Below are 23,559 nucleotides of genomic sequence, written 5' to 3' on the forward strand. Positions count from 1 at the left end.
AACAGAAAGGATTCAACATCAGTACTGAAAACCATCAAAGCACAAGAGCTCGAAAGCAACCTCTAATGTAAACGCACTATGATATCAGAATAAAAGATGAAGCCAAACAAAAACAAAAAAACCCAAAACTCCCTATTCCAAATGCACTCAGGCACATACAGACAGAAAAGAAGATGGAACATGATTCTCCATGAGAAAGAAGATGAAGTATGAACAGATTTACCATCTGACAGATCATGCTTTAATGTGACTTTTTTCCACAGTGCTATGACCAAATACCTTACAAGAGCAACTTAGGGGACAGAGTCCCATTCTATTCATGGTTCTGGGGACTAACCTAACTGGGGCAGTGTGGGAATGAAGAAAGGACAAACTCACAGACATATAGAAGACCCGGGGTTAGGTAGTCTGTGCTCTAGGCTAGGAAACCCAGAGAATCTCTGAAGCTCAGCTGTGTATTGTACACAGTTGAACAGGGAGGTAGGAATATTACATATGGTTGAACAAGGCAATGGGGTTGAGTTATTAAATACAGCTTAATAAGGAGGCAGGGCTATTACATATAGCTGAACAAGGGATCAGGCTTAGCCAGTCTCAGTAGGAACTGTCTCTGTAGGGGACAGCCTCCGGTCTATAAATATTCATGGAAGACAGTTAGGAAGCTATCATTGTTAATATTCTCACTCAGACAAGAGGAAGGTTTTGACACTCCTGTAGGATCCTTGACATGGCTGTGTCTGTGTCAAACAATACACATTCACTCAAGACTTTGCTCCCTCTATCCATTAAAATGTGTATTTTGGCCCAATGTGAGGGTACAGTCTATCTTTTCCAGGCAGGCATGGTAGGGGACATGATACTGATTGATCGATTTGGTCTGTAGTCAGAAAGTGAAGACCGGACAGGGATTGAGACCAGGCATACATGTGTGGATACATATATGTCACTGTGTGCATGTGCTGGCCAAAGGGCCACCTTCAGCAGGTGGCTTTCCCCCTCCATGTGGAACTCAGAGATTACACTTGGGTCAGATCTTCAGGCTTGTTGCCAATTGCCTGTACTTGCTGAACAAGCAGCAGTCAGTCCCAGGCTTGGATTTAAGTTTATGCGCACATAATATTGGAATCCCAAATTTAACAAAACACTCACTCGTGTACATAAAATGAGATACAGGTAACAATATAAGATTATTTTTAATGTTCCATATTTATGAATAGAAAGCTCAATAAAACCAAACAAACAAACTACCGCTAAGAGATATCAAAGTTAAAATATATTATAAATCAAATAGACTTAGGAGATACTGACAAATTTATCCATCAGTTGCTTAGACATTTATATATAACGAACCATGATTTGGCCACAATAAAAGCTTATGGAAATTTGAAAAAAATTAAATTGCACACTCTCTTTTTCTGATTACAACATAATAAAGGTAGAAATAAATAGCACAGTAAATTGTAGAAATTACACAAATATATTCAACAATAAGAACACATCTTAAAGAGAATGGGTCACAGATGAAATACGAAAAATACTTAAATTGTTCCTGAAATCAGTAATAATGAAAACAATGCCTAACCTTGTAAGATACAGTAAAGGTAACTTTGGGGAAAAGTCATAGAAAGGAATGCAAAGATCAACATATAGTTCATATAAACTACCCGTTGAGGGTCCTGGGATAGAAATGATTGTTGAGCCTCTGTGAAGCACTGGATTCAGTGTCACTAATGTGAACAACAAATGCACACAACAACAAAATAATGATCTTTTAAAAGAACCAGAAGATAAAAAACAAAACAAAACAAAAAACCCTCACTAGAACCACCAACTAGAGCCACCAAGTACAAGAACAAAAACAGAAGAATCAATCACACTTGATTAAATAATGGTCATAGAAGAAATAATACTGAGAATAAGAAGCACAAAATATTGGTGAAACAAAAGGCTTACGTCTGTGTTAAAATTTTGCTGTTGCTATTTTTGAAGAGACACAGAATGTAGGCTAACCAAGGAAGGAAATAGAGAAAGGGTTTCAGAGAGAAGCTTCAGAAAATAAAATCATTTTATAGCCAATGCCAAGAGGAGTATAAAAATAACCAAAACCAGTATGAAGAACATACATGCCTGTTGAGACCCATACTGCCTGGCTTTGTGGGCCAAAATGTGGCCTGCTCTGCTCCACGCTTGGCAGCCACTGTGTCCTGGCCCAAGCTGCCGCTCCGGTCCGAGGGTCAGGGTCTAGAGAGAGAGAGAGAGAGAGAGAGAGAGAGGATAAAGGGGAAGAGACTCGAAGAATGGAGACAAGACAGAAGGTCTGATCAAGTCTCAAGTCTCAAGTCTCATTTATTGAAGGGAATTCTGAGGTATTTATACGCTTTTGCCACGTACCTTGTAGGCGCGTGGATACCACGTGCCTTGCAGGTGTTGATATGACGTAAGCCTTACAGGCGTCTATAGCGTGGACAGCACGTGCACCGTGCGCCTTGCAGGCGTGGATACCACGTGCGCCTTACAGGCATATATGGCCTGGATAGCACGTGGACAGCAACACAAAATATGTGGGATATCAGAGTGTGCTTCAGCTGCTGTAGGCTATTGAAAACCAAATCTCTTATCAGGGTATATGGTTCCAGATGGCTGCAAAGATAATCTAGCCGCTTTCTGCTAAAAGTCGGCTCCCAACATATGCCAACCAATTGGAAAACCTAGATGAAATGGAGAGTTCTTGACGAGAGATCATTTAAATTGAGACCGTGGAAGACAATCGACTAAAAGCAAGGACTGAGATTGAATCAATGATGAGAATAAATGAATAAAGGTTTTCCAACCAGGGTTGGAGAGATGGCTTAGAGGAAGAGCTGTTCTTCTTGAGTGCAATTCTCAGCAACCCCATGGTGGCTCACAACCATCTACAATAAGATCTGATGCCCTCCTCTGGTGCACAGAGTACATGCAAACAAAGCACTCATACATAAAACACACAAACCAATAAACCTTTAGAAAAATAGAGTCTTCTGAAACCCAGGACTGCTCAGCTACACTGCTGACAAGTAACTGACACGTTTTGATGAAGTATTTCTTACCTGTCTAAAACTATGTCAAAGAACTGAGAGGGCTCTTCCATAGTCATTCCTTGAGGTCATTAACTGTCAATCAAACTGTGTAAGGATATAGTGACAAAGTAAAACCATAAAACAATTTTCACAATGAACTAGACACAAAAGTCCTCTGCAAGTACTAGCAAATTGAGTTTAATGCCATTTAAGTGGCCAGAGATGGTTCATGCCCAGGTATAGTATGCTGCTTACATGAGTTGGGGCAAGCTCCTTTTGATGGAATGGTAGTTAGGCAGCAGGATTTCTTAGGAAGCAAGGTGGAAGGCTATTTTAAGTTTTCCAACCCAGAGCTGAGAGAACAGGAATAAGGGTGAGAAGAGAGAAAGTAGGATACCAATTAGAGCTAGAAATTGCAAGCTATGCATAAATGGGGAAAGGATAGATTATATAAACGCAACCAAGGAGTTTGAAAAACATACTGTAGATCAATCCTGCCTTTAGCAATTTCAACAGATAAAGTAGACTAGACAACCTAGTTGTGATTGACGCTGTTATCTAAGATTTCACAACAGACCAAGCTTTAGTGGAGGCTGCAAGTTATTTAAAGAAATCCATATTCATCAAGGGAATCTATTGTGAGTGATGTCTCCTTGAATGTTCAACGTCACCCTTCTGATTCTCAAAGCAACAGTCGAGGGTGTATTTGGGTTCTTTGAGTGGCAAACACATCACCAAACGAACTACCAGACTGGATCTCCTTGTTGCTATATGCACGGCACTTGTCCACTGGGAAGGTCTATTTCAGAAGTATTACAGAAGGCAAAAAGAAATTTCACTTTCCTTAAATGATGGTGATAGTTCTGTTTTGGCCAATTGATTGGGCAAGCTAGCCTTTATCCTTTACTCCAGCACATAAGAAATTCTTAGAAACAACTGAATCAAAAGCAAAGGAACAAAGACAAAAGAGACATCCCAAGCCTCTCATTGCTGTAAAGTGAGGAAAGCGAGTGTGTATTTTTAACTGATAATGACACTGGTCATGCATTGAAACTCAGTAGCTTTTTGATGTTTTTTTTTTTTTTCCTTTCATTATTTTAGGGGAAATTACCTATTGTATGGGGAGGTACGATGTGGGTCTTCTTCAAGCTGTTACATACAGTCTGATTACTCAGAAATGTTAAGAATGTTGTAGTGATTCTCTGGGTCATATTTAATCAATGATGTCATCATACATTTTAGTGTTCTTGGTTTCACCTGCTATTAGTTGGAACCAACAAGAATAGTCCATCTTACTCCAGCTTGCATAATAAATAAACTGGTTACTCTACCCATTAACCATCGAACACATTGTGTGGAATAACTCTGGAAGGTCATTTTGTGCTTGTATGTAGCATTATAATCAGTATATAACATTGCTAAGGTCTCTATTACAATAATGCAAAGATGTATTTATTTGCCATAAACTAGAAAATAAGTCTGCTAAACACTCCATTTATATATATTGTCCCCTTTCCACACATGCTGCCAAGTTTTATTTCTTGAAGTTGATTTAAATTATTTATTTCTATACCACTGTTTTTACTAGAAATGAATGGTGGATGGAAATAAATGCTTCGGTATCATTTCTGACATTGTTCATAACAAAGGGAATTAAATGTCTTGTGTCTCTGGGAAGCACTGACTACTACATAGCATTTAGTTAAAGTTGAGCATCAGAAAGAGGTGTATGCAGAAGACCAGTGCCTATGTAACTTCTTAAACATAGAGGTGAAAGAGGCAAATGTTTACTTTTATTTCTATCTTATTTTTCATGCCATCATAACTTACTATTTACTGTTATAAAATCTTTGGCAAGATCACCTATTACGCTTTTAAAATGTTTTCTTTACTTGTATGCCAGTATCTTCCTGTGTTTAATGAATATGTTTTCTGGAAAGTGGTTAGATAGGGATAAATGGACATAAGTCTGTGAAGCAGAGAGAAAAAAAAACACTTTTGTATGCACATAAAGTATTTATCTCATAAGGTATATAAAATAAAAGCAATTCAATGTAAGACATTTTGCTGGTATTTGTCAGTTACAGTGTGATTTTTAAAAATAAATTGTAGAGTTTTTTTAATTTTAAAGCATTTGTACAACTCAGAGTTCCTTCTTTTGAAAGCTCTTGTTATGTTAGAAAAACTAATCAACAAGGAAAAGCTTGCATAAAGACAGAGTTGAATTATGTGTGCCTCTGTGAATAAAAGTAGATCACTACTGAAAATATTAATATTTTCTCTCAGGTCCTAGTATGATTAATGTACACACTCCAGAGATATGCATCCAGGGAGAATTTATTTTGTGTTGGAAAGGCCTTTTTGTGGAGGAAGATGCTTCTGCTCCAGAATAAATTAGTTGTGTTGAACAAGGGGAGTATATTGAGTTTTAGATGATTTATTCAGTCCTTTGCAATTCATGCTTAGAATAATGTAAATAAAATCTCCATCAGTAAAATGGTCTGTACTAAGCACTGATGGTACAGCATTGCTTAGAATATTATTTCTGCTTTCCTATAAGAAACAGATGTTGACATTCACAAGCACGGTAACACAAATGGGTCCTGAGACCTTCAAAGTGCATTTGGATATTGGGTTACTGATAGCAAAATGTAGCTGTAGTCTTCGAAAAGGTAGGCATTTGCTATATGGTCCAAGACAATGAAAAGCTTTACAGTGCACATCTTGTAAATTTATGGGTGGGCTCTACCTTTCACTTGAAATATGCCTGTAGCAGAGTGATTGATCTTATTCATCAAAAGAGTAATTTCCATAATTGAAATCACATGTGACTGCTTGGAATCCCTTGCCTGTTTTATTCTGCAACATGTTACTATGGGTTCATCCTCTCTGGTATTATCAGGTGATTGTCTCAGAGATCAGAGGTCATACTTGTTTGTCATTTGCATCAGTGGGTGGGGACATCTGGCTGCTATTTATTTAAGGATGGTTGGTTCCCTTAATATCACAATCGAGAGAAATAATGTTCTCATAATGAATTTTAGAAACACTGAGGGGGTGGAGAATTAATCACTAATGGGGGATGGGGAATAAAAGATAAGAGAAGGTGGAGACAGAGGTTAGCCTAAACTAACAATGTGTTAAAAAAGCCTTTTGAAATTTCACTATTTTGTAAGTTTTTAAGACATAATTTAAAATACTTTAACAGAAATAACTTACATGGATGGATAATGCTTCTTGCAGAAGAAATAGATTATTAGGTAAAACCCAATTAACAGGTGAAGAATATGTCCATAGAGCTAAAAGATGTTCAGATGCCCCCAAAACATTAAAGGCTATTGTTGATGCCCCTGCTTTCCCACTAGAACTATATTGTAAGATCCTATTGTTGAAGAAGCAATGCATTTGGTTGTAGATTATAGAGAAGTCAAGTTGGCTATGAGGTGCAATTTCCATTCTTGTGTGTCTGCACACACAGTGCCGGAAGATATCATATAAGCTGATGGCAGAGAAAAGTAATTAATGGTCTTTTCAGTGTGGAACTGATGAGCTACAATAATGCCCTTTCTGGTAAGACATGCTCATTGGTATACTAAATGGTATGGCTATTATGGGGCAGCCTTCTGAAATGACTGAATTGGAGGCCTACTCTGTAGGAACTAGTTTATATTTGGTACTATACACCTCATTAAATGACGTGGCTGAGGAGTTCTTAGGTCTTGGGGGAAAACCTATAGCTGTTGCTTTGTTAAATGGAGATGGTGTTAAATTACTTTCTAAAGCAGGGTATACCCACACATTAGTACTGTTCTCAGCCTTCATCAAAGAAGTTTCCTTTTATAGTGAGCAGCGATTAAAGGAAAGATTCATAGCTGTTCAAAGAGTAAGTAATAAATGATTGTGGAATGTCTCATCTTGAAAATGGTATCTTCTTCTATGCTCAGGGAATACAGAAAGAATGTGAAAACAGAGGTTGGAAAGGATCATTGAGGAAGCATCTTCCGGACACAACAGGCAAAATAATCTCATGAGCTTGGAGGTGCGATTACTTCCATAAGACCCACATGAGGTTTCTTAGTTATGATTGTATCACAATTGAGGAGAATATCATGAGACTCCCCGTGTGTGATGGGAAGGTTTCATTTTCTTCCACGGTGTGGCCAGTGATAATTTGCCCATGTTCCATTAAGCAATCACGAAGTCATGTAAACAACCTAAAGTAAAACCAGTAAAGGGAAAATATTTAAAGAAAAAACAAATTAGGATGGGAATTACTTGGAAAAAAAAGTTTTTGTATGATGAAAAATGGTAAGGGTGGAAATGACCAATATTCACCATATACATGCATGCAATTGTTAAAGAATAGAAGAAAATGAAACAACAGTTTTTATGTGTATCAAATACCATTATAAAAATAACTTATAAAAATTAATAACATAAAAATTAAGCCAGAAACTGTCTTCCAAGATGCCATAAAAAGATTTACATCTAAAGTACAATTGGGATTTCCTTTCGTTTGATAGGTATTTATTGATTGGTTACTCATTATGCATTAAGGGCTGATCTACACTGTGAATACAGAGGCAAGCCAAGCAAATTAGGTCACTGCTTCTTGAAGCATCTATTCCAGTGAAGGGAGGTGATTTCCTTGTTAGTCATAAGGTCAACTTGAGTTTTACAGTTTTAAATTTCTTCTGTTTTTCATTTTTGAATCTGAGGTCTTACTTTAGGGACTCAATATGGATTACACATGGTAGATCTTCAGATGGACTATGAATTTCATTTTTTAAAAAGAATGTCAAAGTTGGATTCCTTGCAGTCTGAAATGGTGCCCAGAGCAGACCTTTAAGCACTAGCTCTGCACCCAGTTCCACAACACCCAGAAGAAGCTCGACACCCAGGCACTCTAACAGGCCCAGGATCATAGGTGAGGAGGCCACAAAATCTACCCCAATACCCCTATACCAGGAGTAACTGAGATCAGCAGGAATCCAGGGATGCAGGAAACCCCCCCCCCCACCTGACCAATGGCATGGGTTCCTTCCTGTCTGAGCCAGTGCCGTAAGCAGACCTTGGGCTCTAGTTCTGCACCCAGTCCTAAAACATCCAGAAGAAGCTCAACCCTCAAGCACTCTAACATGCTCAGGATCATAGGATCTCAGGAGCTTGATCACACCAGGATTTTAGGATTCCAGAGGCATCTTGACTCCCAGGAGCTCTGACACACCCAAGGTCTCAGGATCACAGGATCCCAGAATCACAGGATCACAGAGACAGCTATACTCCGAGGAGTTTTGACACAAACAGAATCACAGGAGGGACAGGCTCCAGTCAGAGATATCAAGGGTAGGTAGCAGGAGAGATAACCAGATGGCAAGAGACAAGCATAAGAACATAAGCAACAGAAACCAAAGTTACTTGGCATCATCAGAACCCAGTTCTCCCACCGTAGCAAGTCCTGATTACACCATCACACCACAAAAGCAAGATTCATATCTACAATCATTTCTCATGATGATAACAGAGAACATAAATAACTCCCTTTTAAAAAAAAAAATACTGGGCGAACAAAGGTAAGCAGGTAGAAGCCCTTAAAGGATAAACACAAAAATCCCTTTAAAGAATAACAGGAAAGCACAAACAAACAGGTGAAATAATTGAACAAGACCATCCAGAATCTAAAAATGGAAATAGAAACAAAAAGAAAATGGGGAGAGCATACCCTAGCAACTTGACAGCACAGCTGGAAGTTCTAAAACAAAAATAAGCAAATATACAGAAGTGGAGAAGACGGCAGGAAATAATCAAACTCAGGGCTGAAATCATCCAAGTAGAAACAACAACAACAACAAAAAACTATACAAAGAACCAACAAAACCAGGAGCTGGTTCTTTGAGAAAATCAATAAGATAGATAAACCCTTAGCCAGACTAGCCAGAGCACAGAGAGACAGTAAGTATCCAAATTAATAAAATCAGAAATAAAAAGGTAGATATAACAATGGAAACCAAGGAAATTAAAAAAAAAAAAAAAAGATCAGATCCTACTACAAAAGAATATACTCAACGAAATTGGAAAATCTGGATGAAATGGACAATTTTTAGATAACAGGTGCCAAAGTTAAATCATGATCTCATGATCAGATAAATTATCTAAACAGTCTCATAACCTCTAAAGTAATAGAAGAAGTCATTAGAAGTCTCCCAACCAAAAAAAAAAAAAAAAAAAAAAAAAAAAAAAAAAAAAAAAAAAGCTCAGGACCAGATGGGTTTAGTGCAGAATTTTATCAGATCTTCACAGAAGACCTAATACCAATACTCTTCTAACTGTTCCACAAAATTGAAACAGAAGGAACAATACTGAATTCATTCTATGAAGCTACAATTATGCTTATACCTAAACCACACAAAGACCCAACAAAGAAAGAGAACTTCAGACCAATTTCCCTTATGAACATTGGTGCAAAAATACTCAGTAAAATTCTCACAAAACAAATCCAAGAATACATCAAAACAAACATTCGCCATGATCAAGTAGGGTTGATCAGGGAGGCAGGGATGGCTCAATATAAGGAAATCCATCAACAAAATCCACTACATAAACAAACTCAAAAGAAAAAAAAACATGGTCATCTCACTAGACACTGAGAAAGGATTTGACAAAATTCAACATCCCTTCATGTTAAAAGTCTTGGAAAGATCAGGAATTCAAGGCCCATATCTAAACATAGTAAAAGCAATATGCAGCAAGTCAGTAGCCAACATCAAACTAAATGGAGAGAAACTTGAAGCAATCCCACTAAGATCAGGGACTAGGCAAGGCTGCCCACTCTCACCTTACCTATTCAATATAGTACTGGAAGTCCTAGCTAGAGCAATTAGACAACAAAAGGAAGTCAGAGGGATACAGATAGGAAAGGAAGAAGTCAAAATTTCACTATTTGCAGATGATATGATAGTATACTTAAGTGACCCTAAAACTTCCACCAGAGAAATCCTAAACCAGATAAACAACTTCAGCAAAGTGGCTGGATGTAAAATCAACTCAAACAAATCAGTAGCCCACCTCTATTCAAAGAATAAACAGGCTGAGAAAGAAATTAGGAAAATGACACCCTTCATAATAGTCACAAATAATATAAAATACCTTGGTGTGAATCTAACCAAGCAAGTGAAATATCTGTATGACAAGAACTTCAAGTCTCTTAAGAAAGACATCATTGATGATCTCAGAAGACAGAAAGATCTCCCATGCTCTTGGATTGGCAGGATAGTAGAAATAGCCATCTTGACAAAAGCACTTTACAGATTCAATACAATCCCCATCAAAATTCATCATAGAGTTAGGAAGAACAATTCTCAAATTTATTTGGAATAACAAAAATCCCAGGATAGCAAAAACTATTCTCAACCATAAAAGAACTTCTGGGGGAATCACCATCCCTGACCTCAAGCTGTACTATAGAGTAATAGTTATAAAAACTGCATGGTATTGGTACACAGAAAGCAGGTATATCAATGGAATAGAATTGAAGACCCAAAAATGAACCCACACACTATGGTCACTTGATCTTTGACAAAGGAGCTAAAACTGTCCAGTGGAAAAAAGACAGCATTTTCAATAAATACTGCTGGTTCAACTGGCAGACAGCATGTAGAAGAATGCAAATTAACCCATTCTTACCTCCTAGTACAAAGCTCAAGTCCAAGTGGATCAAGGACCTCTATATATAATCAGATACACTGAAACTAATAGAGGAGAAAATGGGGAAGAGCCTCGAACAGTTGAGCACTGGGAAAATTTCCTGAACAGATGAACCAATGGCTTATGCTCTAAGATCAAGAATCAACAAATGCAACCTCATAAACTTGTAAAACTTCTGTAAGGCAAAGGACACTGTCAATAGGACAGAATTTTAACCAACAGATTGGGAAAAAATCTTTACCAATTCTATATCAGATAGAGGGCTAATATTCAATATATACAAAGAACTCAAGAAGTTAGGCTCCAGAGAATCAAATAATACTATTAAAAATAGAGTAGAAATCTAAACAAAGAATTCTCAACTGAGAAGTACTGAATGGCTGAGAAGAAATTTCTAAAGAAGAATTTCTTTGGAAACCTAAAGAAATGTTCAACATCCTTAGCCATCAAGGAAATGCAAATCAAAATGACCCTGAGATTCCACCTCACACCAGTCAGAATGTCTAAGATCAAAAACTCAGGTGAAGACGTTGGCCAGGATGTGGAGAAAGAGGAACACTCCTCCATTGGTGGAATTGCAAGCTGGTACAACCACTCTGGAAATCAATCTGGCAGTTCCTCAGAACACTGGACATATTATTACCTGAGGAACCAGCTAAATCACTCCTGGGCATATTCCCAAAAGATTCTCCAACATATAACAAGGACACATGCTCCACTATGCTCATAGCAGCCTTATTTATAATACCCAGAAGCTGGAAATAGCCAGATGCCCTTCAATAGAGGAATGAACACAGAAAATGTGATACATGTACACAATGGAGTACTACTCAGCTATTGTGAACAATGAATTCATGAAATTGTTAGGCAAATGGATGGAACTAGAAAATATCATCCTGAGCGAGGTAACCCAGTCACAAAAGAACACACATGGCATGTACTCACTGATAAGTGGATATTAGCCCTGATGCTTGGAATACCCAAGATACAATTCACAGACCACGTGAAGCTCAAGAACAAGGAAGACCAAAATGTGGGTGCTTCTGTCCTTCTTAGAAGGGGGAACAAAATACTCATGGGAGCAAATATGGAAACAAAGTGTGGAGCAAAGACTAAAGGATAGGCCACCCAAAGGCTGCCCCACCAGGGAATCCACCCAATATACAGTCACCAAACCCAGACACTACTGCGGATGCCAAGAAGTGCATGCTGATAGGAGCTTGATATAGCTGTCTCCTGAGAGGCTCTGCCAGAGCCTGACAAATACAGTGGTGGTTGCTCACAGACAACCATTGGACTAAGCACAGGGTCCCCAATGAAGTCCCCAATGGAGGAGTTAGATAAAGGACTGAAGGAGCTGAAGGGGTTTACAACCCCATAGAAAGAACAACAATATCAACTAACCACACCCCCCAGATCTCCCAGGGACTAAACTGCCAACCACGGAGTACACATGGAGAGACCCTTGGCTCCAGATGCACATGCAGCAGAGGATGGCCTTGTCGGGCATCAATGGGAGGAGAGGCCCTTGGTACTGTGAAGGCTCCATGCCCCAGTGTAGAGGAATTTGACGGCAGGGAGGTGGGAGTGGGTGGGTGGGGGAACACCCTCCTAGAAGCAGGTGAGAAGGGATGGGATAGGATGTTTTGGGGTAGGTAGAACCAAGAAAGGAGATAGCATTTAAAATGTAAATAAAGAAAATGTTCAATTAAAAAAATAAGGGATGTCCAAGTTGATGCTCGGCTTCCCTATGAGATATATAGTCACTGAATGATTGACCTATTGATAAAGGTGATAATAGCTTCAGTGTATGGCTGTCAAGTAGAAACAGGAGATGGTGATGGGATTATTCTGTATCTTGACTGTGATGGTGGTTACATGATCTACATGCCTCAATAAACTGACAGAAATACTAATGGCCATCATGTCTATTACAACAGCCTGCTTTTGATATTATATGTGCAAATATATATGCAAATATATGCAAATGTAATTATTGGTAGAAATAGACAGATGCGTATATAACTCCTCTCGTGCTGCACTCCCAATGCCCTGTGGGTTGATAATTATTTCACCATATAATTTTCAACATATAGCTTTCTGCTGGCATGTATCATACATTTGCCCCATATACTTTCCTCAGGTTATTTTACCCATTCTGGTGAAAAACACTGCTTCAAAGACAATCAGAACAAAAGAACCTTTACTTCCTTCTGACCTGTATCATGATTCCCAGACCCAATAACTCTGACTGTCCCCATGGGGACCTAAGACACAACACAGGAGGTTCATTCTCTCACTGAGAATGGATTTTGGATTAAGAACAAAATCTGTTTCACATGTTTTCCTATATCTAAATACTTTTAAATACTTCTTTCCTTCTCACAGCATGTATCCTCATTAGTTAGCAGATGTATCCTTATTTCAATTTGGGATGTAACGGTATCTAGGAGATAAGTGACTTTGCTGAGGGCTACAGCTATTGTAATAGAAGAATAAAGTACTTGGGCCCACATCTGCTGACATACACTCCTGGGCCTTTTCTGCAGGCTCCCATCCCATTGTTTTCTCAAGTTGAGTACACACTAGTGAATTCATGATATAACACAGGGAAGTAATTTATAGCACATGGTCTGTTTATTCCTCTTTTCCTAAAGCACCTGATTAAACAGTTCTCAAAGGGAACTGACTTGATTAGCTCTGGATTCTTTGGTATTTTTAAAGGGACACAGAAGTGTGATGTTTCTGGCCACTCATTTAACCTGCTGCTTTGATTCAATCTGGTACTCTGTACTTTAATTTCAGGTGACAAGGGCAGTTAATTTGAAAAGATTTTGGGTGATTATGAGGGGTACCCTTCCTTCCTTCCTTCCTTCTTCCTTCCTTCCTTCCTTCCTTCCTTCCTTCTTTCCTTCCTTCCTTCCTCCTTCATCTTTCTCCCCTTCTTATCTCCCTCTCATCCCTTCTCTTTTCTCTCTCTCTCTCTTCCTTCCTTCCTTCCTTCCTTCCTTCCTTCCTTCCTTTCTTCCTTTCTTTCTTCTGCCATTTTTCTTTCATTTTTCTTCCTTTTCCTCTTTCCCCTCCCTTCTCCTCCTCTCTCTCTTTCCCCCCTCTTTCCCCCTCCTTTCTCCCCCCTTTTTTCTGGCTTTATGACCAAAAGAAGAAACAAAATTCTTGGTAAGGAAGAAAAAAAAACTCTCTGAAATACAAAGTCTCCACCATCTGTTTCCCTCATTTCTTTGGATCTCTTAAGATGGGCTTATCTCTCTTGGCTCTTGGAGACTTAAATTGAAAACATCACTTTGATTTATGTAAGCTGCCTTGATTTATGCACTGTTAAAATGAATATCAGATGGTTTCATACTTTTGCACAGGCAATAGCTCATACAGGTAAACTTTATCATATCATCTGAAAATCATGATGTTGAGACATGGGTATTAAATAACGCTGCTTAATTGTTTCAACTACCTTGGTATTTGGGATTTGGCCATAACAAAAATTGACTTAAGTTGAATTACAAGACTTACATCCAACACATATTTATTTTGTACCCAGATAGATATAGGAAGCTAAGAGGTCCTTTCACCAAGGAAGTTAGGTAAAGATAACAGATAAGTTCCATTTTAAAGAGAAGCAGATGTCTGGAAGAAAAGGCACCAACAAAGAAAAGGCTGTGCTTGGATCAAACAAACTGAGAGATTGGCTGTGCAGTGCTTCATGAATCCTTCAAGAGGGAAAGGATAATGAAGTGAAAGTTTCACATTAAGCATAATGCCTGTAGAACTCTGTGAGATATTTTCACAGGAAATTTAAACCTCATGAGACTCAATGACATGCATAGTATCTCCTCAAATTGGTTTCTGAGCACATTCGTGGTTTTAGGTGACTGGTTTGTTGACATGAATTCAGAAGTTACTATGAACCACCTAGTCTCATAAACCCTGGCCCCTATTTCATCAATAAACAGTAGATGAAAAGAACTTAAAAAGACCTAATATTAGTTTTTAGTGAGTTTTATGCTTGAGGTCAGGACAATGTATATGTATCCAATGCGTTAGTTGTGAAATTATCGGTGTAAGTTTTGTTGCAAATACTATCTGCTGAAATCAACTTTTATTACATTAAGATTTTACACTTGCATGTATTACACGACAAGTATACCCAAATTAGGGGTCATAAGAGCCTGCAACAGGATCTTTCCAGATGGCCTGGTGGGACCAGTTGCCCTGCTAACTCTTAAATCTCGTAACTTACGTAGCTCATTGAGCTTCTTATACATTTTACCAAGCATAGCCGCTCACTAGCAGTGTAAGGTTTACCTAAGTGAGTTTTTTTTTTTCACCCACATCATGGATCCTGCAGATTGTATTCCACAACTACCTGACAAAAATCTCTGAAAGCCTTCATAAATGGCTTTCCTTCTTCATAGATCATCTAGACATGTTCTCTGTGGTGATTATTGTAGGAGTAGAATGGAGCGAGCAGGAAAGAGAAAGAAGTAGGAATGGCTACACTTTAGCTAATAAACTTGGTCAGCTTCTGAGATAGAAGGTGTACCATTCTTTATAGAAAGGTAGGCAGTAAAGGAGACTGAAATAAAAGAGAGTTTCCAATGGAATGGCTCTGTGTAATCATCTGAATGGTTATGAACACCTTGCCTCATCCTCCTATGAGTTCTATTATCTTAGGCTTAGATATGTGCAGAGACATGAATCTAACTGAGTGTTGGAATGTAAATACATGCAGCCACTATTGATGTCAGTGTCACAGAACAGGACTACTCTATGACCTGGCTTTGCCATTCCTGTAGAGATACCCACCCAAGTGGATTCTTGAACAACATATTTACATCCATTGATACATTATTCACAACAATGGTCAACTGCTCTAATCAACTTTCCTGCTGAAGATGGTGCACCTAAATCCAAGGGACTTTTATGAAGCCTTTAGTAAGAAGATTAGAATGCCAGCATGTCTCACTTCCAAGTAAGATTGATCTTAAATAACTGTACTAGTTTGTTTTTTATGGTTGTGACCAATACCAGCACCAAAACCAACTTGGAAGGGAAGTTTATTGTGCTCACAGGTTACAGTCCATCATTGGAGGAAAGCCAAGGCAAAAACTTAGAAGCCAAAGTAAAACCCAGAGGCAAGAACTGAAGCAGAGGCCATGGAGGCATGATTCTTACTGACTTCCTCTTCAAAGTTTGCTCACCTTCCTTTATTATACAGAGTTAGTCTACTTCTCTGGGAGTATCACTAAAAACAATGGAATACCTCCAATTGATCTTTAATCAAGAAAATGCCCTACATATTTTCACATGGGCTAAACTGATGGTGGCATTTTCTCAATTAAAGTTTCCTCTTGTTAGATGACCCTAAGTGTGTCAATTTCATGAAGCACTAAGCCACCAACTTGATTTAGGAGAACTATTTAAATTTCTTATAATATTGGTTATAATTTTAGTCTTAAGATATAGAAAATAACAAAAGAAAAAATAGAAAGATAAGTCAAAACTAAAACAAAGGTATAATTGAATTAATTGGATATCTACAAATATTTATAGATACATAAATATCTATATTAATCTATATTTATATATCTATAATATATCTAATATCTCTATACCATATAGATATAGATAGATAGATCTAGATATATAAATGTACCTAATTTATACATCTATAATTTCCTGTAGATAACCACTTTATTAAAGAATTATTTATAGAAATCTTTATGGATTTTTGCAACCAAGAATGGCAACAAAACTATCCTGGTTTCACTCAAAATTGCTTAATATACACATATAGTTTGCTTAATAGTAAATCACTGATTTGTTACTGTAGACTGCTAAAAGATCACATTTTCACTGGATTATTTGGAGCTTGTATTCAAGCTCAGCCATTAATAACAATGTGATGGCAAAATGTGAAGTAAACTTAGCATCTGCTTTTCAGTTTGGTACATAGTGAGTAATTCATGTGCACAATGAGAAGAAAGAATTCAAACTCAGCAGATGAACCTTGCAGCATCATTAATTCAAATCTTTGACCACATAACTCAAGGAGTCACATAAAAACTAATCTCCAAAGACAATAATTTGAATAGATAAAAACATGTTGACATTTTTCTCCCATTTTTTCATATATTTTGAGTCATGAGTTATAATCCAAAAGTTAAATCCAGTGTTATTCTTTAATATTGTTTTTTAAAGAGACTATCAGTTTGAATTCCCACGCTTCAAAATTAGATTCTCAAATTAAGCTAGTATTTGAATCTAAAAGTTCTCAACATTGTGCTGCCAAGTGTTTAAGTACAAAACGGTAAAATTCAGTAATTTAAAAGAAGAGTAATCTAAACCAGGACAAATATTTGTATTCCAATAAAGAGATGAAATTGTAGGCGTTTGGATGCTCAATTTTTGCTTTAAATGTTTGCTTTAAATATTTTCAATCATTCTGTGCTCCACTTGAAATAGTTATCCTTATTTATATTTTATTTGGGTCTCTAGGAATAGTGCACATACTGACTTTTTAAATGCATTTTATTGCTATAATTATAAAAATAAGATAAGTGCACAAATCTTAAGATAGTGTACAAATTTCTGGCAGAGGTGATGTCACATTGTGGTGTCTGTTTTTACTTGTTATCATCAATAACAAAGTCAGTCACAAGAGGATGACTTGTCTGAATACTATTTTGAGTACCTTGAAGTACACCCTACTTTCATTTTTATATGTGATAATGTAATCAAAATATTACCATTTTTGGCTTCATATTACATTTTACAGAATACTAACACAGCCTTCATTTTAAGGCAATAACAGAACAAACACGGGAGAAGTCATAGATTTAAAGCAAACACATTATCTTATAAAATCTATTTTACTGTAACCTACTTTCCACAGTATTAGGAAAAAAGAATGATTGAAAGACTCTGATCAAATTTTCCCCAAATTACTCCATAAAACAGCCAGAAAACACTATTATTGTAAATCATAAGGCAGGCCTAAATTACTGTTTTAGTGCTCAATCTCTTTGGAAATCATTATTTTTCAAAATACCTAGTGGGGTGGAGATTAGATAAATATTAATTTGTTCTGAGTATTCTGAGCATGTAATCATCTAAACTGAGGATCAACGATATTCATGGGGTTGGTAAGTGGAAGAAAAAAATGTTTTCCTTTTATATCCATGATAATTTTTTGAAATAGCTAATACAAAAAGATGTTTAACATGAGATTCCCTGGTTCTAGGAGGATTAGATGACTAGAATCCATTCAATATTTCTGAGACAATTGTCAAAAGTGACTTTCAAGCATGCTTAATATTAAAACAGACCCTACCTTAGACCATGATCAAATCATATAATAGATTGCTGATAAAGCTGCTTTTAAATGCTCTTATAAAATAAATACATGAATGTTGAAATATAAATTTATAATAGATATGATTATTTCCACTTACTAGATCAATATATGGGAATTGAGGTATGCTATAACTCACCAGGGTCTTTTGCATCAGGAGTTACCATGACAATAGATTGGGTCTTCTTTATCCAGAGCAGTTGTCTTGCCTCTGGTCAAATAGTAGTTCATGAAGAGCTCAGACTCCAGGGGATGTGGCACTGTAGTTCATGGATCTCGAACACTTTATCTTTAATAATGTCAAATGATTCTTGTGAGAACAGAACTTGTTTGAAGTACTTAGCCTAGGAACAGAGATGAAAACAGATGGCTAAAATTGTATTTTTGCTGTAGTTGTGCATAAAAACCAACAACTCACAGTTAGATCTATTTCCAATATTAGAAATATACATACATTTATTGAAGCAAATAATTCCAGTAGAAATTTCTTTTAGTTTGCCAACAAGGAAAGTGTTCCTATAATTACTAATGTCTTGTGACACTTATGATTGATAAATCTACAATCAAATAGAATGAGTGGTTTATTTTTAATTAAAGATGTTAATTTCACTTAAGTTTTAGTTCATCTGTCCCAAAAGTGTCTGCCTGGAATTATGTCCATACAGAAATTACAATTTAATCATTAATCTGTAAAGCAATAAAACAATTTTCTTATGAGCTAAACTGTCAGTTTTAACCATATGCTCCAGAATCATAAAGCTGATATATATTATATATAATTTTGATTTTATATATATCAAAATTTACATGATCCTCCTTGATTAACTCCTATGATGATTAGACTGGTAATAAGTACTAAAATACCACAACCATTTCTAAAAATGTCATCAATTTTTACATCTGCTTTATTTTTAGTAGACTAAAAATATTCACAACAAAATAAGAAAGTTTGGATATATATATTCTTGCCCTCCTTCTAAAACACTCACAGCTTTCTGTACCATCAACAGTCCATGCCAGAGTGGCCCTTTTCTTATAACTGATGAGCCTACATTGCTGCACCTTTATCACCTGAAGTCGTGGTTTCTATTATGGGTCCTCCTTAGTATTATGCATCCTATTTGTAATGACATTTGTCTGTCTATGTAGCATCATATAGATAGAACAATCTCACTGCTCTAAAGTCTCTCTGGTGCTATCTACCTTCCTTCTCCAGCAGCCCTTGGAAGCACCGATTGTTCTATTATTTGTATATATGTAGAAGAATCTTAAATACATGTTTAGTAGAAGAAAAACATCCATATTGCATGATTTATATTACCTATATGACATTTTATAAAAGTCAATTACATATTTCTAAATTTTATATAGTAATTAGTTATTTTATGATTCACTTTTTAAAAATGTCTAAAAATAAGTTCAAGCACACACATACACATCTCACTGGATTAACAAAAATTTAGTACTTCTTTGCTTTTTTTCATTCTACAATTACTCCTTCCATGAGTTATCAAAGTTAAGGGATTGTCTTCATGAGTTCATTAAATATGAACAGTGTGTGTGTGCTTGTGTGTGTGTGTGTTTGCGTGTGTGCATCTGTGTGTGTGCATGTGTGTGTGTGTGTGCATGCATGTGAGTGTGTGCATGTGTGTGTGTGTAAGACACAAGTAGGAATCAAATATCTATTAACAATATCTGTATGTATATGCCCTGGATCTGGCTTTACACTATTGATTGTAGCAGTTCTGTCCTTCCCTGTCCCCACTGGCTTCTGCACTGATCCTAAATCTTTATCTCTGGACCTTAAAATTAGGTATGCATTAGCTTACATTTCCCAGAAGTAGGTCCTATTTAAAGATTTGGATGGGTATGTGGATGGTAAAAGAGACGTTTCTGTAGTGGGAGATATTTAAATCTCCAACCCAAATATGACTGGTCAATGAAAACACAACTCAGTAATTATGAATATATTCTGTAAGCGTAGATTGGGCAGATATCCCTACACTACACTCTTCCCCAGCTATGAGACCCTTATAACTTGAGGGTTTTCCAGACCCTACATCTGTCCTTCTACCTCCTGCTTCCCAGTCCTCTCCTTCATCGTCTTCCTCCTCCATTGTCTTCCTCCAGTCCTCCTCTCTGCTCTCTTCCACCAACCTTTATTTCTCCACCTCCCCTTCTTCTGCCCAATCACTGGCTCCAGCCTTTATTTTACAAATTAAGATGAGAAGAAGGTTTACTAGAATTTACTAACACCTCCTCCACAGCCTTTCACAGGAAAGGGGAATTAGTATTAAAATACAAGGCCGGGGCTATCCACAACACGTTTCTGTCTTATTTCTAGACTTCTGTGGTAGACATGCTGTAGAAAGGTAGCTAATAAACAACAGAAATCTGTTTCTCACATTTTTGGGAGCCTGAGAGTCAGCAATCATGAACTGACAGACTTCATGGTGAATTAGGAGCCACTTCCTTGTTCATACACAGCCATTTCCCCTCCATTTTCATTCAGTGGGAGACACTAGCAACAGTCTGCTTTAGGAATCTTATGAGGGCATTGATACTATTTGTGGGGTCTCCATCCTCATAATCGTATCCAATTTCAGTTACTCCCCAAAAGCCTTTTCTTAGTACCATCATTGCTACCTGATACCATCCCAGTAATGTAGATTTTTAATTTCTGGATGTGGGAAAGGAACAGAGACCAGGGGCCAAAAAGAGAGACTAAATAGGTGTTGTAGAGTGAAAAATTATAAAGGCCATTTTATGAAATATGTGTAGATTTTTCGCCTTACAGAACTCGGAACTGAAAATAAGATTTCAGGCCTTCACATTCCAGGTGAAGGACACTTGCTGGATTACATTCCCCAAGCCTTGCCCAAGGCAGGAAGGCATTCCTGACTACAGATAAAGATGCTACCACCTAGGTGGGGCCATAGCCCTATAGCCGGAAAAAGTAAAGATAGTAACCTGAAATGGCAGGATAGGACACAATAGCATGATGAAAACCACATTTTTGAGACGAATGCAGGGCGATTTCCACATGACACTAATCATTTAGAGTGAGTACCTCTGAATTGTTCCACTGTTTTCATCTTTGACAACCCGTCACCCCACTTCCCACTCCCCTGGTTTGTGGTTTTTCCCTTTAAAACTCTCCAAGGACTGGCAGAGGTTGTCTGACCTTGACTCCAGCGAGAGTACCTGGTCAGACTGATGGCTGCCAGCTCTTTCCCTAATAAACCTCTGCTGATTGCATCCAGGTATGGTTTACTTGTGATCTTTGGGTGGCTGCATTGTCCTGAGCCTTGAGGAAGGGTCTCCAGAGTTTGGAGCTCTTCAGTGTAACTTTACCAGTCACCTGCCACATGCACAATTCAGGCTTTAAGCACTGGGAAATATGGAAGACATACTCAGAAATATTCTACTTGGAGGGAGGAAGCTGACATGTATACAAACTCCAGAAAAATACACATGAACGTGCTGAAGCTGAAGAAATGGAGATTTAAATCCCATTTATCGCATGGATCCATAAGTCTACTTCAGCTTTTTTAAGAATTGCTGTTGACAGTGAAGGATACAACATTGTTCATACTATACTTAAATTTGCTGTTAAAATACTCACTTTGATAAATATTTCATAATCGGAATTTTTTTTCCAATCTGTACTATACTTTCTTATTTTAATCTACATTCTTGTTTTTGTATTTTTTTTTTTTCAGGAGATGTTTCCCTTCTGGATCACACAATACTGCCTTGGTTCTCATTACATTCCCCTGGCCAGTCTGAGATGCTTCTGTCAAAAAAAAAAAAAAAAAAAAAAAAAAAAAAAAAAAAAAAAAAAAAAAAAAAAAAAAAGCTTCTAATGTGCTGAAGAGGCTCATCTACCCATACACGACTTCTATTTTATATTTGTGTTAGTGAATCAGTCTTAAGTACTAAGATAGTGACTACTTTCTTCTGCTTTCCAGATGACATAACACACATAAAAATTTATTCCCTTCAACCTCAGTCAAGCTCACTTCAAGACCAAGCAGGAATAGGGAGAAATGGGTGAACAAAAACACAGTTCTCAACACTATGCTGTTGACTGATATCACCTAAGATTTTAGTAAGACTACCAGATTTTTTTCATGTACATATTGAATTAGATTTGGCAAGGCTTTGAGGAGACTTTGATGTAGGGTATTTCCATTACAAAAAGCATTTCTAGGAGCTGCTAGCAACCAATTAACTTTGAAAGAAACACTGAGAGACACAATCAGCCAGGGACATACAAGTGGGGTTTCCTTTCCATTTAAAGATGTATATTCTTATTCTTATTCTTATTCTTATTCTTATTCTTATTCTTATTCTTATTCTTATTCTTATTCTTATTATTCTTCCTATTCTTCCCTTTCTTCCCATCTCTGCTGACACAGAGTCAGGTCAGACACTCACTGTCACTGGCTTGGGTGGCTAGATAGCCTCCTAACTGTTTCAAACCTCTCTTCATTTGGTCAATACCTGTCATCAAGAAAAGACCCAGGTCAAGGCTTCTGCTCCTCTTGATACTCAGATCTCTCTCTCTCTCTCTCTCTCTCTCTCTCTCTCTCTCTCTCTGTCTCTCTTTCTTTCTCTCTTTCTCTCTTTCTCTCTCTCTGGATTACAGATTCCCTTCTAAAGAATGTCACATACATTTCTTTATTGAGTCCAAATCTCTCAGTTGGGTTTTATAATACCTTTTTTCAATAGACATTGATCTTCACTTGAGAATATCCTGAGAATCAGTTTAGTTCAAGATGTGCTCTTTCACCTCTGTCAAAACTCCCAAAACTCCCAAGGTCATATTGGTCTTCTTTGCCTGTCATTCATGTATTTCTGTAATTTAATTGCAAGCAGCACTTCAGCTTCCTCTCTTACTCTGAACCAGAGGGAATTCAACCCCTGGATACACAAATCTCTTTCTTCCAATTCATCAGCATCTGGTCATTGCCTACTCAGCTGAAGAAAAGGCTTGTTTACATGTCTCAACTTTCTTTTCCCTATATTTCTGTACAACATTAACATATTTTACAAATCTGATCTTATTCTGTGTAAGCATTTGTACAGCCTAGTTAGTTTTATTTTTTGTAACAGCTTACTGTGTTAATTTCCACATTACTTGATACTGCATTGCTTTGGTTATGAGCATTCTATAAGCATCAACACCAACACGATCATTTCTGAGATAAAACAAAACAAAGCAAACACACCCCCACCTCAATTCCATGATTTTTAAAGATGAGAAATACTCTGTGTATGATAATACTCCTTTGATTCAATAAGTAATAAATAAATAAATAATCAATTAAAAAATTTAAAAATAACAAAGTAAATGATCAAGTAATGATGAAATTACACAACTAATACATTGTGGTTCTAAGTTCAATTACATGTTTTTTTTTTCAT

This window comes from Arvicanthis niloticus, chromosome 20, assembly GCF_011762505.2.
Source record: "Arvicanthis niloticus isolate mArvNil1 chromosome 20, mArvNil1.pat.X, whole genome shotgun sequence".
Lineage (NCBI taxonomy): Eukaryota > Metazoa > Chordata > Mammalia > Rodentia > Muridae > Arvicanthis > Arvicanthis niloticus.